A 15,949-nucleotide genomic window follows, 5' to 3' on the forward strand; every position below is an offset into this window, starting at 1 on the left:
ACCAGAAGACAGTCCTGTATCTTCTCATGCCTTCCAGGTTCCCCCCACACCTCCCATGGGCCAACTACAAGCCAACAAGGTGTCTGAAAAATGTAGTTTGCATTATAGAGCAGAGATGGCGGAAGGGAATGGAATTGATGAGCTATACATAAATACCTGTCCTAAAGGCTTTTGCTTTATATTCTTCCGTCATCTTCCAGAAAGTTTCTATCAACTTACACTACAAGTTACTGCTAGCAGAGTGTGGGAACATCTAGTCCCCAAAGTTTCCTAACACTGGATGTCATCGTTTAAAGCTTTGACCTCAAAAAAATTCTTCCTTGTCTTCTTTTCCATTTCTTTGATTTTCAGTGATGCTGAATATATTTCTTATGTTTTTGGCCATCGTGTTTATTACTTGTTTTATGAATCATTGAAACATAAAGCTAAAATAATGAAAATGTCAGATTTTATGTCCTTTGCCCATTTTTACTGCAATATTTGCCTTTTTCTTATCAATTCATAACACTACTTTATGCGTTAAGGATATTAATCCTTGCTCTACAATACATGCTGCAAATAATATTTTCTCATTGTGGTTTGACATTTAGTTTTATTTATAGCATTTTTGATGTCCGGTGTTTCAATTTATATGTGGTCAAATCTATTAATCTTTTTTTTCATGCACTCGCCTTTGGTTTCATGCTTAGAAAGCTCTTCCCCAGGCCAAAATTACATAGATGTTTCTATTTTCCCTAAGGTTTCTACATTTTTAACATTAAATTTTGTTTTACATTTCAATTTTTATATGGAATTTATTTGGGGATATAGTATAAAATTAGAAATCATTGAATAATTATTTTTTACTCTATAATTTGGAATGTCATCTTTATCTTTTATTAAATTCGTATACATACGCACATTTCCATATGGTTATAAATATATGGAGCTAAATCTCCGTCTACTTCTGAACTCTCTCTTTTACTCCACGAGTCTGTCTGTTCTTTATATTGTATCACATTCTCACAAAAATGTAAACCCCATGGCAGTTGCCTCCATACCCACCAGTGCCTAGAAGGGTGCCTCACACACAGTAAGTCCTCAAGAAATACGTGCTGAATGGTAGCATGGACTATTTCTTTCTTTTTTTTTTAAGATTTTATTTTTTCATTTGAGAGAGGGGCACCTGGATGGCTCAGTCAGTGAAGCATCTGCCTTTGTCTCAGTTCATGATGGGATTGAGCCCCGCATCGGGCTCCCTGCTTAGCGAGGAGTCTGCTTGTCCCTCTCCCTCTGCTTGTCCCCTGCTTGTGTGCTCGCTCGCTCTCTCTCTCAAATAAATAAATAAAATATTTAATTTCTTCATTTGAGAGAGAAAAAGAGAGAGAATGAATGGGGGGGGAACAGAGGGAGAGGGAGAAGCAAGCTCCCCGCAGAGCAGGAAACCTGACGTGGGACTCGATCCCAGGATCCTGGGATCATGACCTGAGCCAAAAGCAAACGCTTAACCGACTGAGCCGCCCAGACGTCCCTGGACTATTTCTGTGCCAGAACTGTGTTTTGTTTTGGTTTTTAAGTCAGATTTATTAAGGTATAACTCATATACAGTAAAAATTCTCCCTTTTTAAGTGTCTAGTTTAACGAGTTTAACACACATATGGTCAGGGAATCACCATCATAATCAAGATATACAACAGTCCCATCACATCAAAAGAACTCTATCATGCCTTTTATTAAATTCATTTTTCAGTTTAAATTGTGTTTTTTTTAAAAAACCTGTAATGTAAAATGTACCATCTTAACCATTTTTTAAAATTAAGTTTTTAAAATTTTAATTCCAGTGGAGTTAACATACAGTGTTGTATTAGCTTCAGCAGTACAACATAGCGATTGGACAATTGTCTGTTACTCAGTGCTCATTACGGTAAGTGTACTCTTTACAGCTTAACCATTTTAAGTGTAACATTAAGTATATTCACATTGTTGCCCAGTGGATCACCAGGCCTTTTACACCTTGCAAAACTGGAACTCTGGACCCGTTAAACAGCAGCTTTCCCGCCCCCTGTCAGCCAGAGCCATCATTATCCTACTTCCTATTTCTATGAATGTACTCCTTTCAACTTCATACAAATGAGATTATTTGAATATGAATATGAATATTACAGTATTTCTCTTTTTGTGACTGGCTTATCTCCCTTAGTGTAATGTCCTCCAAGTGCATCCATGCTGTAGCATTTATCAGATTTCTTTCCTTTTCAAGGCTGAAAAATATTCCATTGTAGCTATCACGTGCTTTTGTGGTCAACTCCTACCCCTCTCCAAGGTCCTGATGTGTCTTGTCACGGCGGTCTTGCCTTTTCCAGAATGTCATATAAATGGAATCAAACGGTCTGCAGCCCTTTGAGTCTGGCTTCTCTCACTCGGCATAATGTTTCTGAGGCTCATCCATGTTGTTTTATTTATTTTATTTATTTTTTTAAAAATTTTTTATTTATTTGACAGAGAGAGACACAACGAGAGAGGGAACACAAGCAGGGGGAGTGGGAGAGGGAGAAGCAGGCTTTCCGCTGAGCAGGGAGCCCGATGTGGGGCTCGATCCCAGGACCCTGGGATCATGACCTGAGCGGAAGGCAGACGCTTAATGACTGAGCCACCCAGGTGCCCCCCATGTTATTTTAAGTATCAGTAGGTGATTCATTCCTTCTTATGGTTGTATAATATTTCATTGTATAAATAATATTTCATTGTATGGATATGTCACAGTTTACCCATTTCCCAGCTGTAAATAAATATGGGTTGTTCCCAGTTTTAATTACTGCAGCTTCATAAAGCATTTTATAGAGAAACCATCCAGTAAGCCGCCATATGAACACCAGTTGTAGTCAGAACAAGAGGAATACTAGGTGTACCTGGAAATGGAGAGATAAGATTCCTCTCTGGGAGGAAGGGCAGGAGGGACCCACACAAAGCAAGTGTGGAGGTCCTGAGTGATATCAGAAGACTTGTGGGAAGCAACCAGGTCCTGCCAATCAAACTGGGCCAAGTGGGCTCACAGACAGCGTGGGGGATGAGGCAGTAAGGGCGTGGGCTCTGCAGACAAGGAACTCGGGGTATGGGTCTTTCTTCTGAGGCTTCCTCCCTGGGTGACTGGGGCAACCTCATGGCCAGCTGGAAGCCTTGGTTTTCCATCTGTAAAATGGGGACGTGAGCACGCATTCCTCACCTGAAGTAGTCAACCCAGGTGCTAGCCCAAAGTAAGTGCTTCATAATTGCTACTTTTTATCAACTATCATCTGGAGAAAGTGAGGCCAGATCTTGAAAAAGAAAGCCACACGTGGATTCATTCAGCTGTGGCTTTCTGAAGAAAAAAAGGTACAAACAATGCAGGTGGTTACGGGAGTTCTGAAACATGCCTGCAAATTCTCCAACATTCTTCTTTTCAAGAGACGGGCTGATACCCTTTCCCCTTGAATCTCGGTGGACTTGTGCCCACTTCCACCAACAGAGCGGAGCAGAACTGAAGCCATCTGACTTCTGAGTGAGGCTCTGCCTCACTTGCAGGAACTCCCGCCTCTCTAGTCCTGAACCACCATTAATTAGCAGTTTGACTCTCCTGATGCTTGAAGCTCTGGCGGTGCTACCACGTGGTGAATCCCTGAGACCACACAGAAAGGGAGAGGTCCAAACAGACATCTTAGCTAGGGTACCACAGATGTGAGTATAGAAGCTTCCAGATGATGCTGATCCCCAGGCATTTGAGTCATCTGCGGCTTCTGGGTGTTCCCAACTGAGGTTCCCTACTAAGACATCATGGAGACAAGTCACCCCCCCCTTTAGTCAAGTCTAAATTCTTGACTCCCAGTATTTGTGCATGTAAAAAAAAATGATGGGTATTTTATGTCACCAAGTTGGGGATTGTTTTGTTACAAAGCAATAGATAACCAGGATGGTGGTCTAGAAGGAATTGAGAGTGAGAAAGAAAAGGAAGCCAAATAGGGAAGATGTATCTGTTTCTCTAGCAGCTGGTGGAAGCCACCACCCATGTCCCTCACTGAGGAGCCATGCACAGGGTCGAGAGAAGTTACTAGACTTTTCTGTAGCCTCAGTGAAATATCCCCCAAGAATGCATAAGTCTGCTTCCTCTGCTTTTGTGCCTACAGAAAACCAGTGGATAACTAACTCAGCCATGATGGCCAGGAATATTCCAGACACCGAATTCATCCATGTTGCAAACCAATAACCCCACTTTCTGGTTTGTACATCAGTCTCTTATGACTTTGATAGGTGTGACTCAAGCCCATTGGACCTCCTTTGCAGTACAGAGGAATGATCACGGGCTGAATCTCGGCCTGGGACTCAAATCCCAGCTCTGCCACTGTGTAGGACTCTGGCAAGGCATTTGGCCTCTGTGAGTCTCAGTTTTCTTGTCTATAAATTGGGTCAAGGATGTCTCCTTCATACAACTATTGTGAGGGTTAAGTGAGATAGAGTCCATAACAGGTCTAGGACAGCATGTGACTCATAATAAACCCACCACTGATACAGGTTCATTCTCTCCCTCCTCCAGCACCGGGGGGAGCGGGTTCTGGACAGAGGGGTCCCTTAACCCTCCCTCCCCGACTCCAGCACCACCCTCAGAAAACCTGGCCATGGGAGGCCAGCAGAGGTGCTCACTGCCCACCCCCCCACCCTCTGCTACAGTGATGCCCGCCTAAGTGGAAGCTGTTGGCCAGGCTGTCGGCACCGGCTGCCTTCTGCATGGACCTGTAGACATCTCTGGCCTCTGCTTCTGCCCCCACGGGCTCCAACTCGAGAGGCTGAAGAGCAAATCAAATGGAAGCCGACAGAGGACGCATCGCTGGGATGACAGAGTGCAGTCCCTGAAGGTAAACAGTCCTGCCCCATCAATTTGCAGGACAGGAGAGAAGACAGGGCTTGGGAAATTACAGCCCCATCAGGCCCCCATCATCTCCTGCAGCTCATGAAAGTGATCAACAGCCCTTCAGCTCTCATTTTAAAGATTAAATGGGAGGAAGCATGACTCCATCGGATTTCAGCCCAAGCCACTGGCGGCCCTGAATGCCAGAAAGCGTGATGGATTGAGTGCCTGCAACATAGAAAGATAACGTGAATCTCCATATTTCACGGGAAGAGGCCAATCAGGTCCAAGAAGACGCATGACCCCTTCATTTCCTAGCCTCATGACAGACCCCTGTGCTCCTGTGGGGGTCAAGGCCCAGGCTCTGGAGCTTTGTTTTCAGGACAGTAGGGGCCAAGTTTTGGTTCAGCACACACTAGGCACTCAGTAAATATTGGTTGAATGAATGAATGAAAGAATGAAACTTTGCTTTTTCTAGCTATGAAATCGTGGGGACTTGTCCAAAGTCAAATGGCCCATCTTGGCCTCAGTTTCCTCATCAGTAAAATGGGTCCAGGAATATCTACCTCTCCGGGGTTGTTATGAACACGAGATGGCATTGTACAAGGAAAACACGGTAGCTGGCACCTGATACAAGGTGCTCAGGCAAGGGCCAGGTCAGGTGAGAGAGGCAGGTCCGAGCCCAAGTGCAGAGGGGCAGGATGAGAGCCAGGAGGGCAGGCAGGATAAAGGCTGGCTCTGAGAGACACGGTCCTGACGTGTTTGGGGCAAAGATAGCTCAGCTCAGGCTCATTTTCACCCTCAGCCCTGCTCGCTTGTCTGCATCCTGCGGGCCTCAGAGGAATCATGCAGAAGGTTGTGATGGGTTCTTAGTGAGTGGCATGTGAATGGTACTCACAAAGGACCCGAAGACAGGGAATCAGTTAGTCAGGAATGTTCTGAAGGTGTCATGGAGGGAGGGGCATTTATACCAATGCAGAGCGGGTATGGCTGGAGGGGCAGGAATGCAGGCATGTTTATGGACACGGTGCACCTTCCAGGGAGGTTCCAAAAGGCCAGCTGAGGACTTCACCCTTAATCATCAAGGCACCGGGGAGCTATGGAAGGTTCTGGAGGAGGAGAGTGACTACTTAAAAAAAAAAAAAAGCCTTAGCTTTGTTAAATTGGTGTTTTGACTTCTCCACAAGAAGGGGTCAGCAGTTTTAGCGTTAGTCCCTAGAGCAGAAATGTGGGAGAAAATAGCAGGGGTGTGGTGGGACAAGTCAGATGCTCTGGGTTCAAGCCGCAGCTCTCCACTTCAAGGGCACCAGGCCCCACGGAGTCACCTTACTGCTCCAAGCTTCAGCCTCCTCTGCCAGGCACCGGGGGGCAGGCAGCAGGGCCAGGAAGGGCCCAGCGCAGGCCCCATTCGGCAGCAGAGGCGAGCAAGCTGGAGCAGGATTTCATTAGTATTTGGGTTAAAATAGAGAAGGCGTGGGAAACCGAGTCACAGAAGTGATTACGAAGGGAGGTGGCAGGACGGTGAAGTTCAGGCTGTTGGAGGTGGGCATCACGCGCATGCTCTTGGGGAATGTTCTGTGGGTGATCCCTCCTCAGACTACCTGGCCCTCGGTGGGCCCCAGGGTTCTTCTCGGCCCCTCCAACTTCCCCAAAGCCCCTGAGGCCAGGGGGCCAACAGAGGCCGGGTAAGGATTTCTTCTTCCACTAGGAGCAGTTTCTGGGCCAAGGCTGCCTGGTTGCGGATCCAGTCTGAGGGAGGGTTCCAGAGGCCCACCCCGCCCTCCGTGGCCCAGATGGCATCGGGATCATAAAATCATCCTGTTTCCCCAAAGAGGACAAATGGACAGAGAGTTGAGAGTGAGGAAGACGCCTCCCCCAGCCTGGGGACTGGGATCCGGGGTCAGGAGGCGGCGGGTTGGCATGGGGTCCTCGGGGCAGAAAGCACGCTCTGCAGCTTGGCAGCCGCTGGCCTTGGCCATGGTCCAACGTCCCCAGAGCCCTGGCACCGACCACCTTTCTACTTAAAGAGGCCGGGCCTTCCCAGAACAGGCAGAGACCTCTGAGCCTGTGTGCGCGCGTGCGTGCGTGCGTGCGTGTGTGTGTGTGTGTGTGTGTGTGTGTAAGGGAAGCCCAGGGGATGGGGCTATCCCAGGTGGGCAAGTTTAAATCAAATTACAGAGCATTATTCCTGAAAAAGACCTCAAACCATCCAGTCCAACCTTTTAGACATAAGGAGGCTCAGACAGGGGATGGATTTCCAGTTAGAAATCACGGGAATCATTATTTAATTCATCCAATCATTTGGTCATTTGTTCTTTCAATGATTCCGCAACCTTACCAAGCCCCTGTTAGATTCCAGACTTCACACCAGACTGTGGGCACCTGGGGCTGAAGAAGACAGGGCCCAAGCTCCCATGAGTCTGAGACCACATGGGGAGTGAAAGGGCCAGGCTGGAGGTCAACCTGAGCAGAGGAGGGCGCGGAGGCCCTGAGAGGGGTGGCAAGGTGGGTGGACAGGAGTGATCTTGGAAGGCTTCCCAGGGGAGGTGATGTCTGGTCTGGGTGTGTAGGAATTTTCTGGAGGATCAAAGCAGAGATAACATGTCCCCTATATGTGGACTCCCTGCCCAGTGCTCTTCCCAACCCACTGTGCACTGCACCATTTTACCATCCCAGGGCCACCTGGAGGTAACTGGGAGAAATGGGCCCTCTGTCACCTTGGCTTGGCCCAGCCCCCACAGAGCCACAGGCCCCAAAGCCACTGAGGCACTGTGAAGACTGCATGACTGCAGAGGCCCAATGTGACTCCAAGGGAGGCCATGCAGGGAGACAGAGACCAAGGGCAACTCTGGGGCAGGCCTCGTGTTAAATGATCAGCCTCACACTGCAGCGTGACTGTCGGGAGTAGAAAAGACCTGAGGGTTCACTGGGCCATTTTACAAGATGAGAAAGCCGAGGCCTAGGCTGGGAGAGCCTCCTGCTCAAGGCCACACAGCAATTCAGTGGCAGAGCTGGGAGTAGGCCAGCGTGCTCCCCTGGGTGGTAGTCAAAAAAAAGTTTATTCCCTACGGAACCCTGGAGCCATCATAACACGCTATTTTAAAGGTCTTTATAAAACTCACAGAAACAAAAAAGAGCAAAAGCCCAGGAAGAAACACAATCAAGAAGAAATACGGAGGTTACAACTTGTGAAGGTCTGTTCTTGAGTGTGTCCTGCATGAGGTTCAGTTGGCTCCCCCTCCTGCAGGATGCCTTCCCTGACTCCCCTCCGGCCACACCGGTGCCTCCAGCGAGCAGCCCTGGTGCTGTGTGCCCTGTACCTTCATCTACATTTGAACGTAACAGACCTCCATGGACTGGAAGCTCCTCGAAGGCAGAAGTGGTGTCTCCTTCATTGCTGTGCTCCAATTACCCAGCACATGGTAGATGCCCAGGAAACACGTTTAGTTAAGTCAATGACTGCACGATCAAAGAGCTGTGCCTACTCCTGAAGATGCAGGCAAAGGAAAAGAGAGCAGGGCCTCCTCCATCCCTCCCTCCCTCCCTCCCTCCCCACATCCATACCTCTTTTTTTTTTTTTAAAGATTTTATTTATTTGACAGAGAGAGCACAAGCAGAGAGAGAGAGAGGGAGAAGCAGGCTCCCTGCTGAGCAAGGAGCCCAATGTGGGACTCAATCCCAGGACCCTGGGATCATGACCCAGGCCGAAGGCAGCCCCTTAACTGACTGAGCCACCCAGGTGTCCCCCATCCATACCTCTTTCCATCCATCATCCCCTCCCTCCTTCCATGCCCCCCTCCCTCCCTCCCTTGCTCTCTCCGTCATCCATCCATAGATGCATCCAGAAGCATTTCTTGAGCACCATTGTGGGCAGGCCTCTGATTTAAACAAAGAGGAATGGGGCCTGGTCTCTAAGTGAAAAGCTCACTGTTGGCAGGGGCCTTCTCAGAAAATGACCATCAATGTTTGGGAGAAAAGAGCAGAGTAATTTCGAGATGTGATTTAATCAAAATTTCCTGGTCCCCGAAATCCATCTCTGTTATGTGACCAGCAAAAGACTGAGGCCAGGGAAGGACCACCGGCAAGACTGGAGAAAACCCAGTGTGACATCTGATGGGGGACAGACCCACCTGCTGGAACCACCAGGAACCTTTCCATTATTAGTGATCTCAGCCCTGGGGCTCCTGACCATCAGTGCATTGTCCCCCACTCCTGAGGCTCTGATGCAAGCAGTGACTACGGACCTCGGATAGCGGTATGACAAATCCAAGTGACAATCCAAGGGAGCCTTGGCCCCAGCTTGCCTCTGGTCAACCTGCCACATGGGCCATGGCCCCTGAAGACCCTGCTGCCCCCAGAGAACCTGACCAAGGGCCAGCAGTCACATCAGGAGCTGCATATGCTTTGCCGCAGGTCATGCCTTCACCTTCTTTTCTCCTTTGAGCCCGTGGAAGATCCTGATTGTGAAGTACTATTCTTCCCCTTTCCCAGATAAGAAAATGGAGGCTCAGGAGGGTGAGCCAAATTGACAAGGTGATAAAGTTTGCATCTGTCAGCAGGAAGGCAAGCATGGTTCCCTGCCTGACTGATCCCCTAACAAGGCCTTTTAGGGATGTGACTCAGGATCAGGACATAATTAAAGTCGTACATGGCATCTTCGAGTTTACAGCCCAAGTGAAAACAGCCCCGTGCTGGCCCAGGGAATTTGGAACACTATCAGGACTTGGGATTAACCCCCCTACATGGTCTTCCAGTAAGTACCCAAACCAAGGATGCAGGCGATGCCCCCCAAGCCAGGGATGGTTTTTCGAGTCCCTTCTTAGAGTTCTGTACCATTCAATTCAAAGCAAAAAGGCATTCCTGGGGGCCGCCAGCAGTCATTTCTGTAACGAAATGAAATTCGCTTTCAGAGCCCGAGGCCACGCTAATGACAAAGCAAAGCGAACCAGGGAGAAGCAGGCTCAGGCCAGGTGGGCAGGCTCGGGACGGAAATGCCAGGAAACCTCACACGGGGGCAGAGCCCCGGAGTCGGACCAGGTGCCTGCACTGTGCACACATCACGCAGGGTGCTCACATATACGCCACGGGAGGCTCTGGAAACCAGGAATGTCAAGGGACGGAGATCTGGAGGGCACCTGCGAACTGTAAGTATTTTAAAGGATTGTTACGTGGGAAAGAAATTAGAATTAATGCGAGTAACAGCTACTGTTTACTGAGCACCTACTATGTGCCAAGCCCTGCACCTGGAGCTCTTCCTCTTGTCATTCAATCCTCACAGCAAACTCAAGAGGGGTCCTACTTACTCTCATTTCATAGATGACAAAGCAGACGCTCACACGTGGCATCCCTTGCCCCAAGTCAGAGTTCTGGTAAGGAGAGGAGGCGGGATTTGAAGGCAGACCTGTCCTAACCTCTATACTACTCTCCCTCCCTGCAGTTAAAAAATAATAACAAAGGGGCTCCTGGGTGGCTCAGTCGGTTGAGGCTCTGACTCTTGGTCTCAGCTCAGGTCTCAATCTCAAGGTCCTGAGTTCAAGCTCCATTTGGGCTCCATGCTGGGCATCGAGCCTGCTAAAATCAATCAATCAATCAATCAATCAGTCAATCAAAAGGGGATGGCTCCCCAGGGCAGACCTGATTCTGATAGAGAGAAGTCACAGAGAGGAACCTTGTCTCAATTCAAGAAAGAACTGAATGCCAGAGTTGACGCCAAGTGGAACTAGTAGTGAGACTCCTGTCCCAGGAGGTATGCAAGAAGCAGCAGCAACTGCTCACTGGGGATGACCGGATGGTCAGTTGGCTCCTGTGTCTGACGCCAACAGAGCTATTTTTCAGACCCCACGAAGCACCCCCCCACACACACACCCGAATGCTGACAAGCCCCCGTGGTGATGGCAGCTCTGTGAGCTCCCGGCGGGGACCTCGCCCACACCTGGCTTGGCAGCGCTCAGGGAGCAGCCACGCGACAGCCCCACCCCCAGGGCCCCCGAACCTGTGGGTCGAGAGCCCCCCACCCCGGAGTTCCCATGCAGGCTGCACGGTGACTGAGTCAGGAGCTACCTTGCTGTCGCCACCGCCCTCAGCCCCGCCTGTGGCAGGTGCTGGGGGGAAAGTGCCGCCCCGCCCACGGCCTCTGAGTGTCACAGTGCCACCGTCACGTGCTCTGCCCCAGGCTCTGGCTTCCACCTTTGCTGCCCTGGAGCACCTTCTGAGTGCCTGCTGTGTACCAAGGCGGTGGTCAGGAAGCCAGCCTTGGAGTCCAACAGCGCATTTCCAGTCTGGCTCCCCCCACACACACCCCCGACCCACACACCCCATGCCTCATTTTCCCCGTCGGCAGGACTAAGTCATAAAGGGTGCCTGGCACGCACCCGAGAGCAGTCACTACCGCAGCTCAGTGAGTCGACACAGGTCATCCTGCTTTAATAAATGAGGAGCCGAGGCTCGGAGAGGCAAAACCACTGGCTGGCGGTCACACGGCTGGTGGTGGCAGGGCCTGGGCTGGAACCCACGAAATTCAGACACCAAGTCCCGGCTGCTGGCCCTCCCTCCGCCGCTCTTGAGGGCCCAGCCCCAGCCAGCAGCGCCCCTCCCCCATGCTGTGCGCTCACACCCAGGGCGGGGGGGGGGGGGGGGGGGGGGGGGGGGGGGGTGTTCCTAAGGGCCCTCCCTTCCTACTTCCCCCAGCACCAGGCTTACCAGCCAGCTGGGGGAAGGGCTCTCACGGAAAAGGCAGCCTTCAAGGTTATGATACAACCACGCAAGGGGGTGGTAATGTGGACTTGTTGGGGAACCGCGCGGGTGGGTGGAGCCAGAGCGCCTTGGGATTCTGACGCGTCTGAGTAGGCATCTGCAGGTTCCCGGCTGGATGACCTTGAGCAAGTTTACCTGCTCTGCTCTGTCGGATGGAGGATTAAATGAGATCATGGGTAAGAGGGCACCCCAAGTGTCAGCCAGGATTTGGAGAAATGGGAACTCCACTGCATTGCTGATGGGAATGTAACACGGTGTAGCTGCTGCAGGGAAACAGTTTGGAGGCCCCTCAGAAGGTTAACCCAGAATTCCACGTGACCCAGCAACTCCACTCCTAGGTATGGGTAGGAAAGAATGCAAAAGAGATTCTAGCCAAGTACAAATACACACATGTTCCCTGCACCTCAGTGGTGCAGTCGGGTAAGGCACAGACTCTTGATTTCCGCTCAGGTCATATTCTCAGGGTGGTGAGATTGAGCCCAGGTCTGTGCTCAGCGAGGAGTCTGCTTGGGACTCCCTCTCCCTCTGACCCTGCCCCTCTCAAATAAATAAATCTTTAAAAACACCCAAATACACACATGTTCATAGCAGCACTATGCACAACAGCTAAAAGGTGGAGACAATCCAGATGCCCACCCACGGATGAACAGGTATACAAACGGTGCTCTCTCCATACACAGAACGTTATTCAGCCAGAAAAAGGGATGAAGTCCTGGTGCAAGTTACAACACCTGTGAACTTTGAAAACTAACTGGAAGAAGCCGGACACAAAAGGTCACATACTGTACGATACCACGTATATGAAATGTTCGGAATGGGTAAGTCTGTGGAGACAGAAAGCAGATGAGTGGCTGCCTGGAGCTGAGGAGAGGGGAGAATGGGGAGCGACTGCTTAATGAGTTTGGGGTTTTATTTGGGGTGAGGAAAATGCTTTGGAAGTAAGTAGAAGGGGTGGTGGCACCACATTGTAAATCAGCTAAATACCACCAAGTTTTTCTCTTGAAAAGTTGACTTTAAGTCATGTGGATTTAACCTCATTAAAAACAAACAGGGGCTTGCACACTCTGGCTGGAGTCAGACAGTTGCCTTCAGGTCCTGGCTCCGCTGAGCTTTCCAGAATGTTCTAGAATGTCCTCCTGAAGAGGAGCAGAGAAATGGGTGCCCCCTGGAGGGGATGTGGAGTCAGAGGAGGACATTTTAAAGCTTGGCGATGCTTGCAAAGTTCTTGACAGGTGAGAGGGCAGGGGACCCAGCACGAGACAAGGACCTTTGCTTTGTGGTCGCTGGAGGGCAGGTAAAGAGTTTGGGTACAGAGTGCACAGCTGGTTGCTTGGAGGGCAGGACAGTAAAGGCAGGTGCATCCCCTTGATTCCTGGGTGAGGCAAGGCCACCGACTGAGTGAGAGAACCGGGAAAACACGTGGGACAGAGGGCAAGTGTGACATTATTGACTCGGATGGCCTAGAGGAGTGTGGGAAGATTGGGGGGCATGGTGGAGGCGCCCAGGGCACCCAGAGGCTCGGGCGAGCGGCCAGACTATGGATCAAGGCCCTCCACTTGGTGACCATCCTTGCACTCGAAGCCATTTTGATATTGCGTGCACTAGTTTCTCAGAACTGAGTCCCCGAAGTGGATGCGGATGAAGGCATATGAACATGTTCAAGTGACATGGGAAGCATATTGTGAAGTTGCTCTCCAAAAACAGTTGCCCCAGCTCTCGCCATCCCCGCAACCTCAGAGAGAGGCTTCTTGTCCCCATGCACCATCACCAGAAATTGGCATGTCATTTAAAAAAAAAAAAAAATCCTAGGGGCGCCTGGGTGGCTCAGTCGTTAAGCGGCTGCCTTCGGCTCAGGTCATGGTCCCAGGGTCCTGGGATCAAGCCCCGCCTCGGGCTCCCTGCTCGGCGGGAAGCCTGCTTCTCCCTCCCCCCCCCCCCCCCGCTTGTGTTCCCTCTCTCGCTGTGTCTCTCTCTGTCAGGTAAATAAATAAAATCTTAAAAAAAATAAAATAAAACAATAAAAAAAATCCTTGCTAATTTGATAGGAAAGAGGAGTATTTCATTATTGTGCTAGGAGCTTTTCCATTTCTTTGATTCATGGCGAAGTGAAACATGTTTTCATAAGCTTATTAGCTATTTGTCTTTTTCTCTTATTATAGATTGCCCTTTCGTGGCATATTTAAAGAGTCTCCGAGGTAAATCTCAGTGAAACAATGGCCACACAGTCCATCAGGAGCGAAGCCAGGAGCAAGCTTGCAGAGAGGAAGCAAGCATGTGGTTATTTCCTTTTCTGGCAGCTGTGACGGCATGAAGAAACAAAAAGCCAGTAAACTGAGTCAGGGCTTATGGCTTATGGCAGCATATTTTAAAGATAATTTAAGATTGAAGGCTTTGTCTGAACTGTCACCTCTTCCCTTCTAACATACCCACAGACAAACACAAACACATGCCAACAACAGTGAGGAATTATTTACAGGGTTCTCTCTCAGCTGAGCTTTTTGTGATGACTTTTATTAATTATTGAATAATTCAATAAATAATTCATGATTTTCCTGCTGGTGAAGGCATGATCAAAAACTCATGAGTACAAGTCAAGTCAACCCACGGTCTTCCTGAAGCTGGGATAGACCCTGATTATATTTCCACACGTGTGAATGAGGGCGTGAGCATGTGTGTGTCTTTGTGTATGCGTACATGCCCGTGTGTGCACACACCTGCGTGAATGCCGACCGGTGTAGAAGCCTGCGTGTAGACAAGTGTGTGAGTGAGTGTGCATATGAATGCATGCTGAGCATGCCATGTGAGTGTACAAGGGGAGGTATATATCCTGGAAAGAGTGAGCGGAAAAGGTGTTTCTCTGCTGATTTTATAATCTGCCGATTGTTCTAATTTCTTTGGTCTCTGGTGGTGGGACTGGTAGCTCTTTCTTCATTATCTATACAGATGATTCTTAACAAAAACATCCAGATTTCAGATTAAAATAAAAAAATATGCATGCATTGGAGACCAGTAAGGAGCAGGGCATGGGACAATGGGGAAAAATAAGGAATATCACTTCCTTTTTTCCCTTTATTCCCCAAGCTGGGCTTCTTAGTGCTGGGTGCATGATGTCACTGGGTCAGATCATTGAAGAATACAAAAGAGAAAGAGGAGAAGTAGCTCCTATGAAAAGGAAGTCTAAGCAGGCCATTGACCTTGACCTTGGTAGCATCAGCACGGTCTCCTTTGGATACCTTTGGGAGAGGGGCCCCGGGGCTCAGCCTGAGGATGTGATGGCTCTCCTGGTCAATTTGAATACCTTGTGTCCTGCAGTTGTGTTCATTACCTAATGTTTTTGGGCTTCTACTTATAAGTATATCTTCATTGTAAATCCCTGTCTGACAATCGCTGGGGGCCATCATTAGAGCTTTGAAGGTAAGTGAGTGCTGTGGCAGGGTCCCTGGGGCATCACGGGAGTGGAAAGAACAGGAGATAAGGGATAGATCTCAATTCCTATCTGGTCTCTACTACTCACTGGCTCTACAACAGGGCCCAGTTGCCTTGTTTCTCCTAGGCTCAACTTCCTCGAGTGGTAGTGGGACACTATTATCTATGAGGCAGGAACAAATGAACTAGCAGGATCTTGGGGAGAATTCAGTGGGCTGACCCTGACACAGTAGCTGGTACCCAGCTGGGTCATGATAATAGTTTACTCATCCCCTGCTCATCCCAAGGGGTAGCACCTAGACATCCCCAGGTCCCCCAGTGCCACAGATTGGCCTCGGGGTTGTGTTATCAATTACGGAGAAACACATGTTAAAATCTCCAACTCGGATTGCGATGCACCACTTCTCCCTTTAGTTCTCTTTTCTGGCTTCATGCATCTTGAAGCTACCATGTGCCAGCACATTTATGGTTGCTCTCTTTCTGTTATATAGCCCACTTTATCGTTATGAAATGTCACTCTTTCTTTCTCCCAAATAATGCTCTTTGCTCTGAAGTTTACTTTGTCTACTATTAAGACAGTCACATATCAGCTTTCCTTGGGTTAGCCTATATTTGGTACCTCTTTTCCCTCCTTTAACTTTTAACCTGTGTCTCTATAGTTAAAGTGAATTTCTTATAGACAGCATATAGTTGGGTCTTGCTGTTCTGTCCAGCCTGACAATCTCTGCTTTTTAATTCACGTGTTCAATCCGTTTACATTTAGTATAATTATTGTCATGGTTGAGTCTAAGCCTATGATCTTGCTAATTTTTTTTACTTATCTCAGCTTTTTTGCTTTTCTGTTTCTCTTATACTGCTTTCTTTTGCATTGATTTTATTTATTAACATTCTATTTTATTTCCTCTACTGCAT

At 49.0% G+C, this 15,949-nt stretch overlaps 1 long non-coding RNA gene across 1 annotated transcript; it reads left to right on the plus strand.

Annotated features, from left to right (window-relative positions):
• Positions 1-11,537: 11,537 nt before the first annotated feature.
• Positions 11,538-14,107, plus strand: LOC113910208. Its single transcript, XR_003515964.1, has 3 exons — positions 11,538-11,787; positions 12,292-12,429; positions 13,771-14,107. It is a non-coding gene; the product is annotated as an uncharacterized LOC113910208 (long non-coding RNA).
• The last annotated feature ends 1,842 nt before the right edge of the window (positions 14,108-15,949 follow it).

Source organism: Zalophus californianus, chromosome 6 (genome assembly GCF_009762305.2).
Source record: "Zalophus californianus isolate mZalCal1 chromosome 6, mZalCal1.pri.v2, whole genome shotgun sequence".
Taxonomy (NCBI): Eukaryota; Metazoa; Chordata; class Mammalia; order Carnivora; family Otariidae; genus Zalophus; species Zalophus californianus.